Below are 21,754 nucleotides of genomic sequence, written 5' to 3' on the forward strand. Positions count from 1 at the left end.
TTGTGTTTTGGGGCATTTCCTGTCACAGGCGCTAGGCCTACCCACACAAGTGAGGTATCATTTTTATCGGGAGACTTGGGGGAACGCTGGGTGGAAGGAAATTTGTGGCTCCTCTCAGATTCCCGACCTTTCTGTCACCGAAATGTGAGGAAAACGTGTTTTTTTAGCCAACTTTTGAGGTTTGCAAAGGATTCTGGGTAAAAGAACCTGGTCAGAACCCCACAAGTCACCCCATCTTGGATTCCCCTAGGTCTCTACTTTTAGAAAATGCACAGGTTTGGTAGGTTTCCCTAGGTGCCGGCTGAGCTAGAGGCCAAAATCTACAGGTAGGCACTTTGCAAAAAAACACCTCTGTTTTCTGTCAAAAATTGTGATGTTCCACGTTGTGTTTTGGGGCATTTCCTGTCGCGGGCGCTAGGCCTACCCACACAAGTGAGGTATCATTTTTATCGGTAAACTTGGGGTAAAGCTGGGTGGAAGGAAATTTGTGGCTCCTCTCAGATTCCAGAACTTTCTGTCACCGAAATGTGAGGAAAATGTGTTTTTTTTAGCCAAATTTTGAGGTTTGCAAAGGATTCTGGGTAACAGAACCTGGTCAGAGCCCCACAAGTCACCCCATCTTGGATTCCCCTTCGTCTCTAGTTTGCAAAAATGCACAGCTTTGGTAGGTTTCCCTAGGTGCCGGCTGAGCTAGAGGCCAAAATCTACAGGTAGGCACTTTGCAAAAAAACACCTCTGTTTTCTGTCAAAAATTGTGATGTGTCCACGTTGTGTTTTGGGGCATGTCCTGTCACGGGCGCTAGGCCTACCCACACAAGTGAGGTATCATTTTTATCTGGTGACTTGGGGGAACGCTGGGTGGAAGGAAATTTGTGGCTCCTCTCAGATTCCCGACCTTTCTGTCACCAAAATGTGAGGAAAACGTGTTTTTTTAGCCGAGGTTTGCAAAGGATTCTGGGTAAAAGGACCTGGTCAGAGCCCCACAGGTCACCCCATCTTGGATTCCCCTAGGTCTCTACTTTTAAAAAATGCACAGGTTTGGTAGGTTTCCCTAGGTGCCGGCTGAGCTAGAGGCCAAAATCTACATGTTGACACTTTGCAAAAAACACCTCTGTTTTCTGTCAAAAATTGTGATGTGTCCACATTGTGTTTTGGGGCATTTCCTGTTGCGGGCGCTAGGCCTACCCACACAAGTGAGGTATCATTTTTATCGGTAAACTTGGGGTAAAGCTGGGTGGAAGGAAATTTGTGGCTCCTCTCAGATTCCAGAACTTTCTGTCACCGAAATGTGAGGAAAATGTGTTTTTTTTTAGCCAAATTTTGAGGTTTGCAAAGGATTCTGGGTAACAGAACCTGGTCAGAGCCCCACAAGTCACCCCATCTTGGATTCCCCTTCGTCTCTAGTTTGCAAAAATGCACAGCTTTGGTAGGTTTCCCTAGGTGCCGGCTGAGCTAGAGGCCAAAATCTACAGGTAGGCACTTTGCAAAAAAACACCTCTGTTTTCTGTCAAAAATTGTGATGTGTCCACGTTGTGTTTTGGGGCATTTCCTGTCACGGGCGCTAGGCCTACCCACACAAGTGAGGTATAATTTTTATCTGGTGACTTGGGGGAACGCTGGGTGGAAGGAAATTTGTGGCTGCTCTCAGATTCCCGACCTTTCTGTCACCGAAATGTGAGGAAAACGTGTTTTTTTAGCCGAGGTTTGCAAAGGATTCTGGGTAAAAGAACCTGGTCAGAACCCCACAAGTCACCCCATCTTGGATTCCCCTAGGTCTCTACTTTTAGAAAATGCACAGGTTTGGTAGGTTTCCCTAGGTGCCGGCTGAGCTAGAGGCCAAAATCTACAGGTAGGCACTTTGCAAAAAAACACCTCTGTTTTCTGTCAAAAATTGTGATGTTCCACGTTGTGTTTTGGGGCATTTCCTGTCGCGGGCGCTAGGCCTACCCACACAAGTGAGGTATCATTTTTATCGGTAAACTTGGGGTAAAGCTGGGTGGAAGGAAATTTGTGGCTCCTCTCAGATTCCAGAACTTTCTGTCACCGAAATGTGAGGAAAATGTGTTTTTTTTAGCCAAATTTTGAGGTTTGCAAAGGATTCTGGGTAACAGAACCTGGTCAGAGCCCCACAAGTCACCCCATCTTGGATTCCCCTTCGTCTCTAGTTTGCAAAAATGCACAGCTTTGGTAGGTTTCCCTAGGTGCCGGCTGAGCTAGAGGCCAAAATCTACAGGTAGGCACTTTGCAAAAAAACACCTCTGTTTTCTGTCAAAAATTGTGATGTGTCCACGTTGTGTTTTGGGGCATGTCCTGTCACGGGCGCTAGGCCTACCCACACAAGTGAGGTATCATTTTTATCTGGTGACTTGGGGGAACGCTGGGTGGAAGGAAATTTGTGGCTCCTCTCAGATTCCCGACCTTTCTGTCACCAAAATGTGAGGAAAACGTGTTTTTTTAGCCGAGGTTTGCAAAGGATTCTGGGTAAAAGGACCTGGTCAGAGCCCCACAGGTCACCCCATCTTGGATTCCCCTAGGTCTCTACTTTTAAAAAATGCACAGGTTTGGTAGGTTTCCCTAGGTGCCGGCTGAGCTAGAGGCCAAAATCTACATGTTGACACTTTGCAAAAAACACCTCTGTTTTCTGTCAAAAATTGTGATGTGTCCACATTGTGTTTTGGGGCATTTCCTGTCGCGGGCGCTAGGCCTACCCACACAAGTGAGGTATCATTTTTATCGGTAAACTTGGGGTAAAGCTGGGTGGAAGGAAATTTGTGGCTCCTCTCAGATTCCAGAACTTTCTGTCACCGAAATGTGAGGAAAATGTGTTTTTTTTTAGCCAAATTTTGAGGTTTGCAAAGGATTCTGGGTAACAGAACCTGGTCAGAGCCCCACAAGTCACCCCATCTTGGATTCCCCTTCGTCTCTAGTTTGCAAAAATGCACAGCTTTGGTAGGTTTCCCTAGGTGCCGGCTGAGCTAGAGGCCAAAATCTACAGGTAGGCACTTTGCAAAAAAACACGTCTGTTTTCTGTCAAAAATTGTGATGTGTCCACGTTGTGTTTTGGGGCATTTCCTGTCACGGGCGCTAGGCCTACCCACACAAGTGAGGTATAATTTTTATCTGGTGACTTGGGGGAACGCTGGGTGGAAGGAAATTTGTGGCTGCTCTCAGATTCCCGACCTTTCTGTCACCGAAATGTGAGGAAAACGTGTTTTTTTAGCCGAGGTTTGCAAAGGATTCTGGGTAAAAGAACCTGGTCAGAGCCCCACAAGTCACCCCATCTTGGATTCCCCTAGGTCTCTACTTTTAAAAAATGCACAGGTTTGGTAGGTTTCCCTAGGTGCCGGCTGAGCTAGAGGCCAAAATCTACATGTTGACACTTTGCAAAAAACACCTCTGTTTTCTGTCAAAAATTGTGATGTGTCCACATTGTGTTTTGGGGCATTTCCTGTCGCGGGCGCTAGGCCTACCCACACAAGTGAGGTATCATTTTTATCGGTAAACTTGGGGTAAAGCTGGGTGGAAGGAAATTTGTGGCTCCTCTCAGATTCCAGAACTTTCTGTCACCGAAATGTGAGGAAAATGTGTTTTTTTTAGCCAAATTTTGAGGTTTGCAAAGGATTCTGGGTAACAGAACCTGGTCAGAGCCCCACAAGTCACCCCATCTTGGATTCCCCTTCGTCTCTAGTTTGCAAAAATGCACAGCTTTGGTAGGTTTCCCTAGGTGCCGGCTGAGCTAGAGGCCAAAATCTACAGGTAGGCACTTTGCAAAAAAACACCTCTGTTTTCTGTCAAAAATTGTGATGTGTCCACGTTGTGTTTTGGGGCATTTCCTGTCGCGGGCGCTAGGCCTACCCACACAAGTGAGGTATCATTTTTATCTGGTGACTTGGGGGAACGCTGGGTGGAAGGATATTTGTGGCTCCTCTCAGATTTCAGAACTTTCTGTCACTGAAATGTGAGGAAAATTTGTTTTTTTAGCCAAATTTTGAGGTTTGCAAAGGATTCTGGGTAACAGAACCTGGTCAGAGCCCCACAAGTCACCTCATCTTGGATTCCCCTTGGTCTCTAGTTTGCAAAAATGCACAGGTTTGGTAGGTTTCCCTAGGTGCCGGCTGAGCTAGAGGCCAAAATCTACAGGTAGGCACTTTGCAAAAAAACACCTCTGTTTTCTGTCAAAAATTGTGATGTGTCCACGTTGTGTTTTGGGGCATTTCCTGTCACGGGCGCTAGGCCTACCCACACAAGTGAGGTATCATTTGTATCTGGTGACTTGGGGGAACGCTGGGTGGAAGGAAATTTGTGGCTCCTCTCAGATTCCAGAACTTTCTGTCACTGAAATGTGAGGAAAATGTGTTTTTTTAGCCACATTTTGAGGTTTGCAAAGTATTCTGGGTAACAGAACCTGGTCAGAGCCCCACAAGTCACCCCTTCTTGGATTCCCCTAGGTCTCTAGTTTTCATAAATGCACAGGTTTGGTAGGTTTCCCTAGGTGCCGGCTGAGCTAGAGGCCAAAATCTACAGGTAGGCACTTTGCAAAAAACACCTCTGTTTTCTGTCAAAAATTGTGATGTGTCCATATTGTGTTTTGGGGCATTTCCTGTCACGGGCGCTAGGCCTACCCACACAAGTGAGGTATCATTTTTATCTGGTGACGTGGGGGAACGCTGGGTGGAAGGAAATTTGTGACTCCTCTCAGATTCCCGACCTTTCTGAGACTGAAATGTGAGGAAAATGTGTTTTTTTAGCCAAATTTTGAGGTTTGCAAAGGATTCTGGGTAACAGAACCTGGTCAGAGCCCCACAAGTCACCCCTTCTTGGATTCCCCTAGGTCTCTAGTTTTCAAAAATGCACAGGTTTGGTAGGTTTCCCTAGGTGCCGGCTGAGCTAGAGGCCAAAATCTACAGGTAGGCACTTTGCAAAAAAACACCTATGTTTTCTGTCAAAAATTGTGATGTGTCCACGTTGTGTTTTGGGGCATTTCCTGTCGCGGGCGCTAGGCCTACCCACACAAGTGAGGTATCATTTTTATCGGTAAACTTGGGGTAAAGCTGGGTGGAAGGAAATTTGTGGCTCCTCTCAGATTCCAGAACTTTCTGTCACCGAAATGTGAGGAAAATGTGTTTTTTTTAGCCAAATTTTGAGGTTTGCAAAGGATTCTGGGTAACAGAACCTGGTCAGAGCCCCACAAGTCACCCCATCTTGGATTCCCCTTCGTCTCTAGTTTGCAAAAATGCACAGCTTTGGTAGGTTTCCCTAGGTGCCGGCTGAGCTAGAGGCCAAAATCTACAGGTAGGCACTTTGCAAAAAAACACCTCTGTTTTCTGTCAAAAATTGTGATGTGTCCACGTTGTGTTTTGGGGCATTTCCTGTCGCGGGCGCTAGGCCTACCCACACAAGTGAGGTATCATTTTTATCTAGTGACTTGGGGGAACGCTGGGTGGAAGGATATTTGTGGCTCCTCTCAGATTCCAGAACTTTCTGTCACTGAAATGTGAGGAAAATGTGTTTTTTTAGCCAAATTTTGAGGTTTGCAAAGGATTCTGGGTAACAGAACCTGGTCAGAGCCCCACAAGTCACCTCATCTTGGATTCCCCTTGGTCTCTAGTTTGCAAAAATGCACAGGTTTGGTAGGTTTCCCTAGGTGCCGGCTGAGCTAGAGGCCAAAATCTACAGGTAGGCACTTTGCAAAAAAACACCTCTGTTTTCTGTCAAAAATTGTGATGTGTCCACGTTGTGTTTTGGGGCATTTCCTGTCACGGGCGCTAGGCCTACCCACACAAGTGAGGTATCATTTGTATCTGGTGACTTGGGGGAACGCTGGGTGGAAGGAAATTTGTGGCTCCTCTCAGATTCCAGAACTTTCTGTCACTGAAATGTGAGGAAAATGTGTTTTTTTAGCCACATTTTGAGGTTTGCAAAGTATTCTGGGTAACAGAACCTGGTCAGAGCCCCACAAGTCACCCCTTCTTGGATTCCCCTAGGTCTCTAGTTTTCATAAATGCACAGGTTTGGTAGGTTTCCCTGGGTGCCGGCTGAGCTAGAGGCCAAAATCTACAGGTAGGCCCTTTGCAAAAGAACACCTCCGTTTTCTTTAAAAAAAATTGATGTGTCCCTGTTGTGTTTTGGGGCATTTCCTGTCACGGGCGCTAGGCCTACCCACACAAGTGAGGTATCATTTTTATCGGGAGACTTGGGGGAACGCTGGGTGGAAGGAAATTTGTGGCTCCTCTCAGATTCCCGACCTTTCTGTCACCGAAATGTGAGGAAAACGTGTTTTTTTAGCCAACTTTTGAGGTTTGCAAAGGATTCTGGGTAAAAGAACCTGGTCAGAACCCCACAAGTCATCCCATCTTGGATTCCCCTAGGTCTCTACTTTTAGAAAATGCACAGGTTTGGTAGGTTTCCCTAGGTGCCGGCTGAGCTAGAGGCCAAAATCTACAGGTAGGCACTTTGCAAAAAACACCTCTGTTTTCTGTCAAAAATTGTGATGTGTCCATATTGTGTTTTGGGGCATTTCCTGTCACGGGCGCTAGGCCTACCCACACAAGTGAGGTATCATTTTTATCTGGTGACGTGGGGGAACGCTGGGTGGAAGGACATTTGTGACTCCTCTCAGATTCCCGACCTTTCTGACACTGAAATGTGAGGAAAATGTGTTTTTTTAGCCAAATTTTGAGGTTTGCAAAGGATTCTGGGTAACAGAACCTGGTCAGAGCCCCACAAGTCACCCCTTCTTGGATTCCCCTAGGTCTCTAGTTTTCAAAAATGCACAGGTTTGATAGGTTTCCCTAGGTGCCGGCTGAGCTAGAGGCCAAAATCTACAGGTAGGCACTTTGCAAAAAAACACCTCTGTTTTCTGTCAAAAATTGTGATGTGTCCACGTTGTGTTTTGGGGCATTTCCTGTCACGGGCGCTAGGCCTACCCACACAAGTGAGGTATCATTTGTATCTGGTGACTTGGGGGAACGCTGGGTGGAAGGAAATTTGTGGCTCCTCTCAGATTCCAGAACTTTCTGTCACCGAAATGTGAGGAAAATGTGTTTTTTTAGCCACATTTTGAGGTTTGCAAAGTATTCTGGGTAACAGAACCTGGTCAGAGCCCCACAAGTCACCCCTTCTTGGATTCCCCTAGGTCTCTAGTTTTCATAAATGCACAGCTTTGGTAGGTTTCCCTAGGTGCCGGCTGAGCTAGAGGCCAAAATCTACAGGTAGGCCCTTTGCAAAAGAACACCTCCGTTTTCTTTAAAAAAATGTGATGTGTCCCTGTTGTGTTTTGGGGCATTTCCTGTCACGGGCGCTAGGCCTACCCACACAAGTGAGGTATCATTTTTATCGGGAGACTTGGGGGAACGCTGGGTGGAAGGAAATTTGTGGCTCCTCTCAGATTCCCGACCTTTCTGTCACCGAAATGTGAGGAAAACGTGTTTTTTTAGCCAATTTTTGAGGTTTGCAAAGGATTCTGGGTAAAAGAACCTGGTCAGAACCCCACAAGTCACCCCATCTTGGATTCCCCTAGGTCTCTACTTTTAGAAAATGCACAGGTTTGGTAGGTTTCCCTAGGTGCCGGCTGAGCTAGAGGCCAAAATCTACAGGTAGGCACTTTGCAAAAAACACCTCTGTTTTCTGTCAAAAATTGTGATGTGTCCATATTGTGTTTTGGGGCATTTCCTGTCACGGGCGCTAGACCTACCCACACAAGTGAGGTATCATTTTTATCTGGTGACGTGGGGGAACGCTGGGTGGAAGGAAATTTGTGGCTCCTCTCAGATTCCCGACCTTTCTGTCACCGAAATGTGAGGAAAATGTGTTTTTTTTAGCCAAATTTTGAGGTTTGCAAAGGATTCTGGGTAACAGAACCTGGTCAGAGCCCCACAAGTCACCCCATCTTGGATTCCCCATTGTCTCTAGTTTGCAAAAATGCACAGCTTTGGTAGGTTTCCCTAGGTGCCGGCTGAGCTAGAGGCCAAAATCTACATGTTGACACTTTGCAAAAAACACCTCTGTTTTCTGTCAAAAATTGTGATGTGTTCACATTGTGTTTTGGGGCATTTCCTGTCGCGGGCGCTAGGCCTACCCACACAAGTGAGGTATCATTTTTATCGGTAAACTTGGGGTAAAGCTGGGTGGAAGGAAATTTGTGGCTCCTCTCAGATTCCAGAACTTTCTGTCACCGAAATGTGAGGAAAATGTGTTTTTTTTTAGCCAAATTTTGAGGTTTGCAAAGGATTCTGGGTAACAGAACCTGGTCAGAGCCCCACAAGTCACCCCATCTTGGATTCCCCTTCGTCTCTAGTTTGCAAAAATGCACAGCTTTGGTAGGTTTCCCTAGGTGCCGGCTGAGCTAGAGGCCAAAATCTACATGTTGACACTTTGCAAAAAACACCTCTGTTTTCTGTCAAAAATTGTGATGTGTCCACATTGTGTTTTGGGGCATTTCCTGTCGCGGGCGCTAGGCCTACCCACACAAGTGAGGTATCATTTTTATCGGTAAACTTGGGGTAAAGCTGGGTGGAAGGAAATTTGTGGCTCCTGTCAGATTCCCGACCTTTCTGTCACCGAAATGTGAGGAAAACGTGTTTTTTTAGCCAATTTTTGAGGTTTGCAAAGGATTCTGGGTAAAAGAACCTGGTCAGAACCCCACAAGTCACCCCATCTTGGATTCCCCTAGGTCTCTACTTTTAGAAAATGCACAGGTTTGGTAGGTTTCCCTAGGTGCCGGCTGAGCTAGAGGCCAAAATCTACAGGTAGGCACTTTGCAAAAAACACCTCTGTTTTCTGTCAAAAATTGTGATGTGTCCATATTGTGTTTTGGGGCATTTCCTGTCACGGGCGCTAAGCCTACCCACACAAGTGAGGTATCATTTTTATCTGGTGACGTGGGGGAACGCTGGGTGGAAGGAAATTTGTGGCTCCTCTCAGATTCCCGACCTTTCTGACACTGAAATGTGAGGAAAATGTGTTTTTTTAGCCAAATTGTGAGGTTTGCAAAGGATTCTGGGTAACAGAACCTGGTCAGAGCCCCACAAGTCACCCCTTCTTGGATTCCCCTAGGTCTCTAGTTTTCAAAAATGCACAGGTTTGGTAGGTTTCCCTAGGTGCCGGCTGAGCTAGAGGCCAAAATCTACAGGTAGGCACTTTGCAAAAAAACACCTCTGTTTTCTGTCAAAAATTGTGATGTGTCCACGTTGTGTTTTGGGGCATTTCCTGTCACGGGCGCTAGGCCTACCCACACAAGTGAGGTATCATTTGTATCTGGTGACTTGGGGGAACGCTGGGTGGAAGGAAATGTGTGGCTCCTCTCAGATTCCAGAACTTTCTGTCACTGAAATGTGAGGAAAATGTGTTTTTTTAGCCACATTTTGAGGTTTGCAAAGTATTCTGGGTAACAGAACCTGGTCAGAGCCCCACAAGTCACCCCTTCTTGGATTCCCCTAGGTCTCTAGTTTTCATAAATGCACAGGTTTGGTAGGTTTCCCTAGGTGCCGGCTGAGCTAGAGGCCAAAATCTACAGGTAGGCCCTTTGCAAAAGAACACCTCCGTTTTCTTTAAAAAAATGTGATGTGTCCCTGTTGTGTTTTGGGGCATTTCCTGTCACAGGCGCTAGGCCTACCCACACAAGTGAGGTATCATTTTTATCGGGAGACTTGGGGGAACGCTGGGTGGAAGGAAATTTGTGGCTCCTCTCAGATTCCCGACCTTTCTGTCACCGAAATGTGAGGAAAACGTGTTTTTTTAGCCAACTTTTGAGGTTTGCAAAGGATTCTGGGTAAAAGAACCTGGTCAGAACCCCACAAGTCACCCCATCTTGGATTCCCCTAGGTCTCTACTTTTAGAAAATGCACAGGTTTGGTAGGTTTCCCTAGGTGCCGGCTGAGCTAGAGGCCAAAATCTACAGGTAGGCACTTTGCAAAAAAACACCTCTGTTTTCTGTCAAAAATTGTGATGTTCCACGTTGTGTTTTGGGGCATTTCCTGTCGCGGGCGCTAGGCCTACCCACACAAGTGAGGTATCATTTTTATCGGTAAACTTGGGGTAAAGCTGGGTGGAAGGAAATTTGTGGCTCCTCTCAGATTCCAGAACTTTCTGTCACCGAAATGTGAGGAAAATGTGTTTTTTTTAGCCAAATTTTGAGGTTTGCAAAGGATTCTGGGTAACAGAACCTGGTCAGAGCCCCACAAGTCACCCCATCTTGGATTCCCCTTCGTCTCTAGTTTGCAAAAATGCACAGCTTTGGTAGGTTTCCCTAGGTGCCGGCTGAGCTAGAGGCCAAAATCTACAGGTAGGCACTTTGCAAAAAAACACCTCTGTTTTCTGTCAAAAATTGTGATGTGTCCACGTTGTGTTTTGGGGCATGTCCTGTCACGGGCGCTAGGCCTACCCACACAAGTGAGGTATCATTTTTATCTGGTGACTTGGGGGAACGCTGGGTGGAAGGAAATTTGTGGCTCCTCTCAGATTCCCGACCTTTCTGTCACCAAAATGTGAGGAAAACGTGTTTTTTTAGCCGAGGTTTGCAAAGGATTCTGGGTAAAAGGACCTGGTCAGAGCCCCACAGGTCACCCTATCTTGGATTCCCCTAGGTCTCTACTTTTAAAAAATGCACAGGTTTGGTAGGTTTCCCTAGGTGCCGGCTGAGCTAGAGGCCAAAATCTACATGTTGACACTTTGCAAAAAACACATCTGTTTTCTGTCAAAAATTGTGATGTGTCCACATTGTGTTTTGGGGCATTTCCTGTCGCGGGCGCTAGGCCTACCCACACAAGTGAGGTATCATTTTTATCGGTAAACTTGGGGTAAAGCTGGGTGGAAGGAAATTTGTGGCTCCTCTCAGATTCCAGAACTTTCTGTCACCGAAATGTGAGGAAAATGTGTTTTTTTTTAGCCAAATTTTGAGGTTTGCAAAGGATTCTGGGTAACAGAACCTGGTCAGAGCCCCACAAGTCACCCCATCTTGGATTCCCCTTCGTCTCTAGTTTGCAAAAATGCACAGCTTTGGTAGGTTTCCCTAGGTGCCGGCTGAGCTAGAGGCCAAAATCTACAGGTAGGCACTTTGCAAAAAAACACCTCTGTTTTCTGTCAAAAATTGTGATGTGTCCACGTTGTGTTTTGGGGCATTTCCTGTCACGGGCGCTAGGCCTACCCACACAAGTGAGGTATAATTTTTATCTGGTGACTTGGGGGAACGCTGGGTGGAAGGAAATTTGTGGCTGCTCTCAGATTCCCGACCTTTCTGTCACCGAAATGTGAGGAAAACGTGTTTTTTTAGCCGAGGTTTGCAAAGGATTCTGGGTAAAAGAACCTGGTCAGAGCCCCACAAGTCACCCCATCTTGGATTCCCCTAGGTCTCTACTTTTAAAAAATGCACAGGTTTGGTAGGTTTCCCTAGGTGCCGGCTGAGCTAGAGGCCAAAATCTACATGTTGACACTTTGCAAAAAACACCTCTGTTTTCTGTCAAAAATTGTGATGTGTCCACATTGTGTTTTGGGGCATTTCCTGTCGCGGGCGCTAGGCCTACCCACACAAGTGAGGTATCATTTTTATCGGTAAACTTGGGGTAAAGCTGGGTGGAAGGAAATTTGTGGCTCCTCTCAGATTCCAGAACTTTCTGTCACCGAAATGTGAGGAAAATGTGTTTTTTTTAGCCAAATTTTGAGGTTTGCAAAGGATTCTGGGTAACAGAACCTGGTCAGAGCCCCACAAGTCACCCCATCTTGGATTCCCCTTCGTCTCTAGTTTGCAAAAATGCACAGCTTTGGTAGGTTTCCCTAGGTGCCGGCTGAGCTAGAGGCCAAAATCTACAGGTAGGCACTTTGCAAAAAAACACCTCTGTTTTCTGTCAAAAATTGTGATGTGTCCACGTTGTGTTTTGGGGCATTTCCTGTCGCGGGCGCTAGGCCTACCCACACAAGTGAGGTATCATTTTTATCTGGTGACTTGGGGGAACGCTGGGTGGAAGGATATTTGTGGCTCCTCTCAGATTTCAGAACTTTCTGTCACTGAAATGTGAGGAAAATTTGTTTTTTTAGCCAAATTTTGAGGTTTGCAAAGGATTCTGGGTAACAGAACCTGGTCAGAGCCCCACAAGTCACCTCATCTTGGATTCCCCTTGGTCTCTAGTTTGCAAAAATGCACAGGTTTGGTAGGTTTCCCTAGGTGCCGGCTGAGCTAGAGGCCAAAATCTACAGGTAGGCACTTTGCAAAAAAACACCTCTGTTTTCTGTCAAAAATTGTGATGTGTCCACGTTGTGTTTTGGGGCATTTCCTGTCACGGGCGCTAGGCCTACCCACACAAGTGAGGTATCATTTGTATCTGGTGACTTGGGGGAACGCTGGGTGGAAGGAAATTTGTGGCTCCTCTCAGATTCCAGAACTTTCTGTCACTGAAATGTGAGGAAAATGTGTTTTTTTAGCCACATTTTGAGGTTTGCAAAGTATTCTGGGTAACAGAACCTGGTCAGAGCCCCACAAGTCACCCCTTCTTGGATTCCCCTAGGTCTCTAGTTTTCATAAATGCACAGGTTTGGTAGGTTTCCCTAGGTGCCGGCTGAGCTAGAGGCCAAAATCTACAGGTAGGCACTTTGCAAAAAACACCTCTGTTTTCTGTCAAAAATTGTGATGTGTCCATATTGTGTTTTGGGGCATTTCCTGTCACGGGCGCTAGGCCTACCCACACAAGTGAGGTATCATTTTTATCTGGTGACGTGGGGGAACGCTGGGTGGAAGGAAATTTGTGACTCCTCTCAGATTCCCGACCTTTCTGACACTGAAATGTGAGGAAAATGTGTTTTTTTAGCCAAATTTTGAGGTTTGCAAAGGATTCTGGGTAACAGAACCTGGTCAGAGCCCCACAAGTCACCCCTTCTTGGATTCCCCTAGGTCTCTAGTTTTCAAAAATGCACAGGTTTGGTAGGTTTCCCTAGGTGCCGGCTGAGCTAGAGGCCAAAATCTACAGGTAGGCACTTTGCAAAAAAACACCTATGTTTTCTGTCAAAAATTGTGATGTGTCCACGTTGTGTTTTGGGGCATTTCCTGTCGCGGGCGCTAGGCCTACCCACACAAGTGAGGTATCATTTTTATCGGTAAACTTGGGGTAAAGCTGGGTGGAAGGAAATTTGTGGCTCCTCTCAGATTCCAGAACTTTCTGTCACCGAAATGTGAGGAAAATGTGTGTTTTTTAGCCAAATTTTGAGGTTTGCAAAGGATTCTGGGTAACAGAACCTGGTCAGAGCCCCACAAGTCACCCCATCTTGGATTCCCCTTCGTCTCTAGTTTGCAAAAATGCACAGCTTTGGTAGGTTTCCCTAGGTGCCGGCTGAGCTAGAGGCCAAAATCTACAGGTAGGCACTTTGCAAAAAAACACCTCTGTTTTCTGTCAAAAATTGTGATGTGTCCACGTTGTGTTTTGGGGCATTTCCTGTCGCGGGCGCTAGGCCTACCCACACAAGTGAGGTATCATTTTTATCTAGTGACTTGGGGGAACGCTGGGTGGAAGGATATTTGTGGCTCCTCTCAGATTCCAGAACTTTCTGTCACTGAAATGTGAGGAAAATGTGTTTTTTTAGCCAAATTTTGAGGTTTGCAAAGGATTCTGGGTAACAGAACCTGGTCAGAGCCCCACAAGTCACCTCATCTTGGATTCCCCTTGGTCTCTAGTTTGCAAAAATGCACAGGTTTGGTAGGTTTCCCTAGGTGCCGGCTGAGCTAGAGGCCAAAATCTACAGGTAGGCACTTTGCAAAAAAACACCTCTGTTTTCTGTCAAAAATTGTGATGTGTCCACGTTGTGTTTTGGGGCATTTCCTGTCACGGGCGCTAGGCCTACCCACACAAGTGAGGTATCATTTGTATCTGGTGACTTGGGGGAACGCTGGGTGGAAGGAAATTTGTGGCTCCTCTCAGATTCCAGAACTTTCTGTCACTGAAATGTGAGGAAAATGTGTTTTTTTAGCCACATTTTGAGGTTTGCAAAGTATTCTGGGTAACAGAACCTGGTCAGAGCCCCACAAGTCACCCCTTCTTGGATTCCCCTAGGTCTCTAGTTTTCATAAATGCACAGGTTTGGTAGGTTTCCCTGGGTGCCGGCTGAGCTAGAGGCCAAAATCTACAGGTAGGCCCTTTGCAAAAGAACACCTCCGTTTTCTTTAAAAAAATTTGATGTGTCCCTGTTGTGTTTTGGGGCATTTCCTGTCACGGGCGCTAGGCCTACCCACACAAGTGAGGTATCATTTTTATCGGGAGACTTGGGGGAACGCTGGGTGGAAGGAAATTTGTGGCTCCTCTCAGATTCCCGACCTTTCTGTCACCGAAATGTGAGGAAAACGTGTTTTTTTAGCCAACTTTTGAGGTTTGCAAAGGATTCTGGGTAAAAGAACCTGGTCAGAACCCCACAAGTCATCCCATCTTGGATTCCCCTAGGTCTCTACTTTTAGAAAATGCACAGGTTTGGTAGGTTTCCCTAGGTGCCGGCTGAGCTAGAGGCCAAAATCTACAGGTAGGCACTTTGCAAATAACACCTCTGTTTTCTGTCAAAAATTGTGATGTGTCCATATTGTGTTTTGGGGCATTTCCTGTCACGGGCGCTAGGCCTACCCACACAAGTGAGGTATCATTTTTATCTGGTGACGTGGGGGAACGCTGAGTGGAAGGAAATTTGTGACTCCTCTCAGATTCCCGACCTTTCTGACACTGAAATGTGAGGAAAATGTGTTTTTTTAGCCAAATTTTGAGGTTTGCAAAGGATTCTGGGTAACAGAACCTGGTCAGAGCCCCACAAGTCACCCCTTCTTGGATTCCCCTAGGTCTCTAGTTTTCAAAAATGCACAGGTTTGATAGGTTTCCCTAGGTGCCGGCTGAGCTAGAGGCCAAAATCTACAGGTAGGCACTTTGCAAAAAAACACCTCTGTTTTCTGTCAAAAATTGTGATGTGTCCACGTTGTGTTTTGGGGCATTTCCTGTCGCGGGCGCTAGGCCTACCCACACAAGTGAGGTATCATTTTTATCTGGTGACTTGGGGGAACGCTGGGTGGAAGGAAATTTGTGGCTCCTCTCAGATTCCAGAACTTTCTGTCACTGAAATGTGAGGAAAATTTGTTTTATTAGCCAAATTTTGAGGTTTGCAAAGGATTCTGGGTAACAGAACCTGGTCAGAGCCCCACAAGTCACCTCATCTTGGATTCCTCTTGGTCTCTAGTTTGCAAAAATGCACAGGTTTGGTAGGTTTCCCTAGTTGCCGGCTGAGCTAGAGGCCAAAATCTACAGGTAGGCACTTTGCAAAAAAACACCTCTGTTTTCTGTCAAAAATTGTGATGTGTCCACGTTGTGTTTTGGGGCATTTCCTGTCACGGGCGCTAGGCCTACCCACACAAGTGAGGTATCATTTGTATCTGGTGACTTGGGGGAACGCTGGGTGGAAGGAAATTTGTGGCTCCTCTCAGATTCCAGAACTTTCTGTCACTGAAATGTGAGGAAAATGTGTTTTTTTAGCCACATTTTGAGGTTTGCAAAGTATTCTGGGTAACAGAACCTGGTCAGAGCCCCACAAGTCACCCCTTCTTGGATTCCCCTAGGTCTCTAGTTTTCATAAATGCACAGGTTTGGTAGGTTTCCCTAGGTGCCGGCTGAGCTAGAGGCCAAAATCTACAGGTAGGCCCTTTGCAAAAGAACACCTCCGTTTTCTTTAAAAAAATGTGATGTGTCCCTGTTGTGTTTTGGGGCATTTCCTGTCACGGGCGCTAGGCCTACCCACACAAGTGAGGTATCATTTTTATCGAGAGACTTGGGGGAACGCTGGGTGGAAGGAAATTTGTGGCTCCTGTCAGATTCCCGACCTTTCTGTCACCGAAATGTGAGGAAAACGTGTTTTTTTAGCCAATTTTTGAGGTTTGCAAAGGATTCTGGGTAAAAGAACCTGGTCAGAACCCCACAAGTCACCCCATCTTGGATTCCCCTAGGTCTCTACTTTTAGAAAATGCACAGGTTTGGTAGGTTTCCCTAGGTGCCGGCTGAGCTAGAGGCCAAAATCTACAGGTAGGCACTTTGCAAAAAACACCTCTGTTTTCTGTCAAAAATTGTGATGTGTCCATATTGTGTTTTGGGGCATTTCCTGTCACGGGCGCTAAGCCTACCCACACAAGTGAGGTATCATTTTTATCTGGTGACGTGGGGGAACGCTGGGTGGAAGGAAATTTGTGGCTCCTCTCAGATTCCCGACCTTTCTGACACTGAAATGTGAGGAAAATGTGTTTTTTTAGCCAAATTGTGAGGTTTGCAAAGGATTCTGGGTAACAGAACCTGGTCAGAGCCCCACAAGTCACCCCTTCTTGGATTCCCCTAGGTCTCTAGTTTTAAAAAATGCACAGGTTTGGTAGGTTTCCCTAGGTGCCGGCTGAGCTAGAGGCCAAAATCTACAGGTAGGCACTTTGCAAAAAAACACCTCTGTTTTCTGTCAAAAATTGTGATGTGTCCACGTTGTGTTTTGGGGCATTTCCTGTCACGGGCGCTAGGCCTACCCACACAAGTGAGGTATCATTTGTATCTGGTGACTTGGGGGAACGCTGGGTGGAAGGAAATTTGTGGCTCCTCTCAGATTCCAGAACTTTCTGTCACTGAAATGTGAGGAAAATGTGTTTTTTTAGCCACATTTTGAGGTTTGCAAAGTATTCTGGGTAACAGAACCTGGTCAGAGCCCCACAAGTCACCCCTTCTTGGATTCCCCTAGGTCTCTAGTTTTCATAAATGCACAGGTTTGGTAGGTTTCCCTAGGTGCCGGCTGAGCTAGAGGCCAAAATCTACAGGTAGGCCCTTTGCAAAAGAACACCTCCGTTTTCTTTAAAAAAATGTGATGTGTCCCTGTTGTGTTTTGGGGCATTTCCTGTCACGGGCGCTAGGCCTACCCACACAAGTGAGGTATCATTTTTATCGGGAGACTTGGGGGAACGCTGGGTGGAAGGAAATTTGTGGCTCCTCTCAGATTCCCGACCTTTCTGTCACCGAAATGTGAGGAAAACGTGTTTTTTTAGCCAACTTTTGAGGTTTGCAAAGGATTCTGGGTAAAAGAACCTGGTCAGAACCCCACAAGTCACCCCATCTTGGATTCCCCTAGGTCTCTACTTTTAGAAAATGCACAGGTTTGGTAGGTTTCCCTAGGTGCCGGCTGAGCTAGAGGCCAAAATCTACAGGTAGGCACTTTGCAAAAAAACACCTCTGTTTTCTGTCAAAAATTGTGATGTTCCACGTTGTGTTTTGGGGCATTTCCTGTCGCGGGCGCTAGGCCTACCCACACAAGTGAGGTATCATTTTTATCGGTAAACTTGGGGTAAAGCTGGGTGGAAGGAAATTTGTGGCTCCTCTCAGATTCCAGAACTTTCTGTCACCGAAATGTGAGGAAAATGTGTTTTTTTTAGCCAAATTTTGAGGTTTGCAAAGGATTCTGGGTAACAGAACCTGGTCAGAGCCCCACAAGTCACCCCATCTTGGATTCCCCTTGGTCTCTAGTTTGCAAAAATGCACAGCTTTGGTAGGTTTCCCTAGGTGCCGGCTGAGCTAGAGGCCAAAATCTACAGGTAGGCACTTTGCAAAAAAACACCTCTGTTTTCTGTCAAAAATTGTGATGTGTCCACGTTGTGTTTTGGGGCATGTCCTGTCACGGGCGCTAGGCCTACCCACACAAGTGAGGTATCATTTTTATCTGGTGACTTGGGGGAACGCTGGGTGGAAGGAAATTTGTGGCTCCTCTCAGATTCCCGACCTTTCTGTCACCAAAATGTGAGGAAAACGTGTTTTTTTAGCCGAGGTTTGCAAAGGATTCTGGGTAAAAGGACCTGGTCAGAGCCCCACAGGTCACCCCATCTTGGATTCCCCTAGGTCTCTACTTTTAAAAAATGCACAGGTTTGGTAGGTTTCCCTAGGTGCCGGCTGAGCTAGAGGCCAAAATCTACATGTTGACACTTTGCAAAAAACACCTCTGTTTTCTGTCAAAAATTGTGATGTGTCCACATTGTGTTTTGGGGCATTTCCTGTCGCGGGCGCTAGGCCTACCCACACAAGTGAGGTATCATTTTTATCGGTAAACTTGGGGTAAAGCTGGGTGGAAGGAAATTTGTGGCTCCTCTCAGATTCCAGAACTTTCTGTCACCGAAATGTGAGGAAAATGTGTTTTTTTTTAGCCAAATTTTGAGGTTTGCAAAGGATTCTGGGTAACAGAACCTGGTCAGAGCCCCACAAGTCACCCCATCTTGGATTCCCCTTCGTCTCTAGTTTGCAACAATGCACAGCTTTGGTAGGTTTCCCTAGGTGCCGGCTGAGCTAGAGGCCAAAATCTACATGTTGACACTTTGCAAAAAACACCTCTGTTTTCTGTCAAAAATTGTGATGTGTCCACATTGTGTTTTGGGGCATTTCCTGTCGCGGGCGCTAGGCCTACCCACACAAGTGAGGTATCATTTTTATCGGTAAACTTTGGGTAAAGCTGGGTGGAAGGAAATTTGTGGCTCCTGTCAGATTCCCGACCTTTCTGTCACCGAAATGTGAGGAAAACGTGTTTTTTTAGCCAATTTTTGAGGTTTGCAAAGGATTCTGGGTAAAAGAACCTGGTCAGAACCCCACAAGTCACCCCATCTTGGATTCCCCTAGGTCTCTACTTTTAGTAAATGCACAGGTTTGGTAGGTTTCCCTAGGTGCCGGCTGAGCTAGAGGCCAAAATCTACAGGTAGGCACTTTGCAAAAAACACCTCTGTTTTCTGTCAAAAATTGTGATGTGTCCATATTGTGTTTTGGGGCATTTCCTGTCACGGGCGCTAAGCCTACCCACACAAGTGAGGTATCATTTTTATCTGGTGACGTGGGGGAACGCTGGGTGGAAGGAAATTTGTGGCTCCTCTCAGATTCCCGACCTTTCTGACACTGAAATGTGAGGAAAATGTGTTTTTTTAGCCAAATTGTGAGGTTTGCAAAGGATTCTGGGTAACAGAACCTGGTCAGAGCCCCACAAGTCACCCCTTCTTGGATTCCCCTAGGTCTCTAGTTTTCAAAAATGCACAGGTTTGGTAGGTTTCCCTAGGTGCCGGCTGAGCTAGAGGCCAAAATCTACAGGTAGGCACTTTGCAAAAAAACACCTCTGTTTTCTGTCAAAAATTGTGATGTGTCCACGTTGTGTTTTGGGGCATTTCCTGTCACGGGCGCTAGGCCTACCCACACAAGTGAGGTATCATTTGTATCTGGTGACTTGGGGGAACGCTGGGTGGAAGGAAATGTGTGGCTCCTCTCAGATTCCAGAACTTTCTGTCACTGAAATGTGAGGAAAATGTGTTTTTTTAGCCACATTTTGAGGTTTGCAAAGTATTCTGGGTAACAGAACCTGGTCAGAGCCCCACAAGTCACCCCTTCTTGGATTCCCCTAGGTCTCTAGTTTTCATAAATGCACAGGTTTGGTAGGTTTCCCTAGGTGCCGGCTGAGCTAGAGGCCAAAATCTACAGGTAGGCCCTTTGCAAAAGAACACCTCCGTTTTCTTTAAAAAAATGTGATGTGTCCCTGTTGTGTTTTGGGGCATTTCCTGTCACAGGCGCTAGGCCTACCCACACAAGTGAGGTATCATTTTTATCGGGAGACTTGGGGGAACGCTGGGTGGAAGGAAATTTGTGGCTCCTCTCAGATTCCCGACCTTTCTGTCACCGAAATGTGAGGAAAACGTGTTTTTTTAGCCAACTTTTGAGGTTTGCAAAGGATTCTGGGTAAAAGAACCTAGTCAGAACCCCACAAGTCACCCCATCTTGGATTCCCCTAGGTCTCTACTTTTAGAAAATGCACAGGTTTGGTAGGTTTCCCTAGGTGCCGGCTGAGCTAGAGGCCAAAATCTACAGGTAGGCACTTTGCAAAAAAACACCTCTGTTTTCTGTCAAAAATTGTGATGTTCCACGTTGTGTTTTGGGGCATTTCCTGTCGCGGGCGCTAGGCCTACCCACACAAGTGAGGTATCATTTTTATCGGTAAACTTGGGGTAAAGCTGGGTGGAAGGAAATTTGTGGCTCCTCTCAGATTCCAGAACTTTCTGTCACCGAAATGTGAGGAAAATGTGTTTTTTTTAGCCAAATTTTGAGGTTTGCAAAGGATTCTGGGTAACAGAACCTGGTCAGAGCCCCACAAGTCACCCCATCTTGGATTCCCCTTCGTCTCTAGTTTGCAAAAATGCACAGCTTTGGTAGGTTTCCCTAGGTGCCGGCTGAGCTAGAGGCCAAAATCTACAGGTAGGCACTTTGCAAAAAAACACCTCTGTTTTCTGTCAAAAATTGTGATGTGTCCACGTTGTGTTTTGGGGCATGTCCTGTCACGGGCGCTAGGCCTACCCACACAAGTGAGGTATCATTTTTATCTGGTGACTTGGGGGAACGCTGGGTGGAAGGAAATTTGTGGCTCCTCTCAGATTCCCGACCTTTCTGTCACCAAAATGTGAGGAAAACGTGTTTTTTTAGCCGAGGTTTGCAAAGGATTCTGGGTAAAAGGACCTGGTCAGAGCCCCACAGGTCACCCCATCTTGGATTCCCCTAGGTCTCTACTTTTAAAAAATGCACAGGTTTGGTAGGTTTCCCTAGGTGCCGGCTGAGCTAGAGGCCAAAATCTACATGTTGACACTTTGCAAAAAACACCTCTGTTTTCTGTCAAAAATTGTGATGTGTCCACATTGTGTTTTGGGGCATTTCCTGTCGCGGGCGCTAGGCCTACCCACACAAGTGAGGTATCATTTTTATCGGTAAACTTGGGGTAAAGCTGGGTGGAAGGAAATTTGTGGCTCCGCTCAGATTCCAGAACTTTCTGTCACCGAAATGTGAGGAAAATGTGTTTTTTTTTAGCCAAATTTTGAGGTTTGCAAAGGATTCTGGGTAACAGAACCTGGTCAGAGCCCCACAAGTCACCCCATCTTGGATTCCCCTTCGTCTCTAGTTTGCAAAAATGCACAGCTTTGGTAGGTTTCCCTAGGTGCCGGCTGAGCTAGAGGCCAAAATCTACAGGTAGGCACTTTGCAAAAAAACACCTCTGTTTTCTGTCAAAAATTGTGATGTGTCCACGTTGTGTTTTGGGGCATTTCCTGTCACGGGCGCTAGGCCTACCCACACAAGTGAGGTATAATTTTTATCTGGTGACTTGGGGGAACGCTGGGTGGAAGGAAATTTGTGGCTGCTCTCAGATTCCCGACCTTTCTGTCACCGAAATGTGAGGAAAACGTTTTTTTTTAGCCGAGGTTTGCAAAGGATTCTGGGTAAAAGAACCTGGTCAGAGCCCCACAAGTCACCCCATCTTGGATTCCCCTAGGTCTCTACTTTTAAAAAATGCACAGGTTTGGTAGGTTTCCCTAGGTGCCGGCTGAGCTAGAGGCCAAAATCTACATGTTGACACTTTGCAAAAAACACCTCTGTTTTCTGTCAAAAATTGTGATGTGTCCACATTGTGTTTTGGGGCATTTCCTGTCGCGGGCGCTAGGCCTACCCACACAAGTGAGGTATCATTTTTATCGGTAAACTTGGGGTAAAGCTGGGTGGAAGGAAATTTGTGGCTCCTCTCAGATTCCAGAACTTTCTGTCACCGAAATGTGAGGAAAATGTGTTTTTTTTAGCCAAATTTTGAGGTTTGCAAAGGATTCTGGGTAACAGAACCTGGTCAGAGCCCCACAAGTCACCCCATCTTGGATTCCCCTTGGTCTCTAGTTTGCAAAAATGCACAGCTTTGGTAGGTTTCCCTAGGTGCCGGCTGAGCTAGAGGC

Source organism: Pleurodeles waltl, chromosome 4_1 (genome assembly GCF_031143425.1).
Source record: "Pleurodeles waltl isolate 20211129_DDA chromosome 4_1, aPleWal1.hap1.20221129, whole genome shotgun sequence".
Classification (NCBI taxonomy): Eukaryota; Metazoa; Chordata; class Amphibia; order Caudata; family Salamandridae; genus Pleurodeles; species Pleurodeles waltl.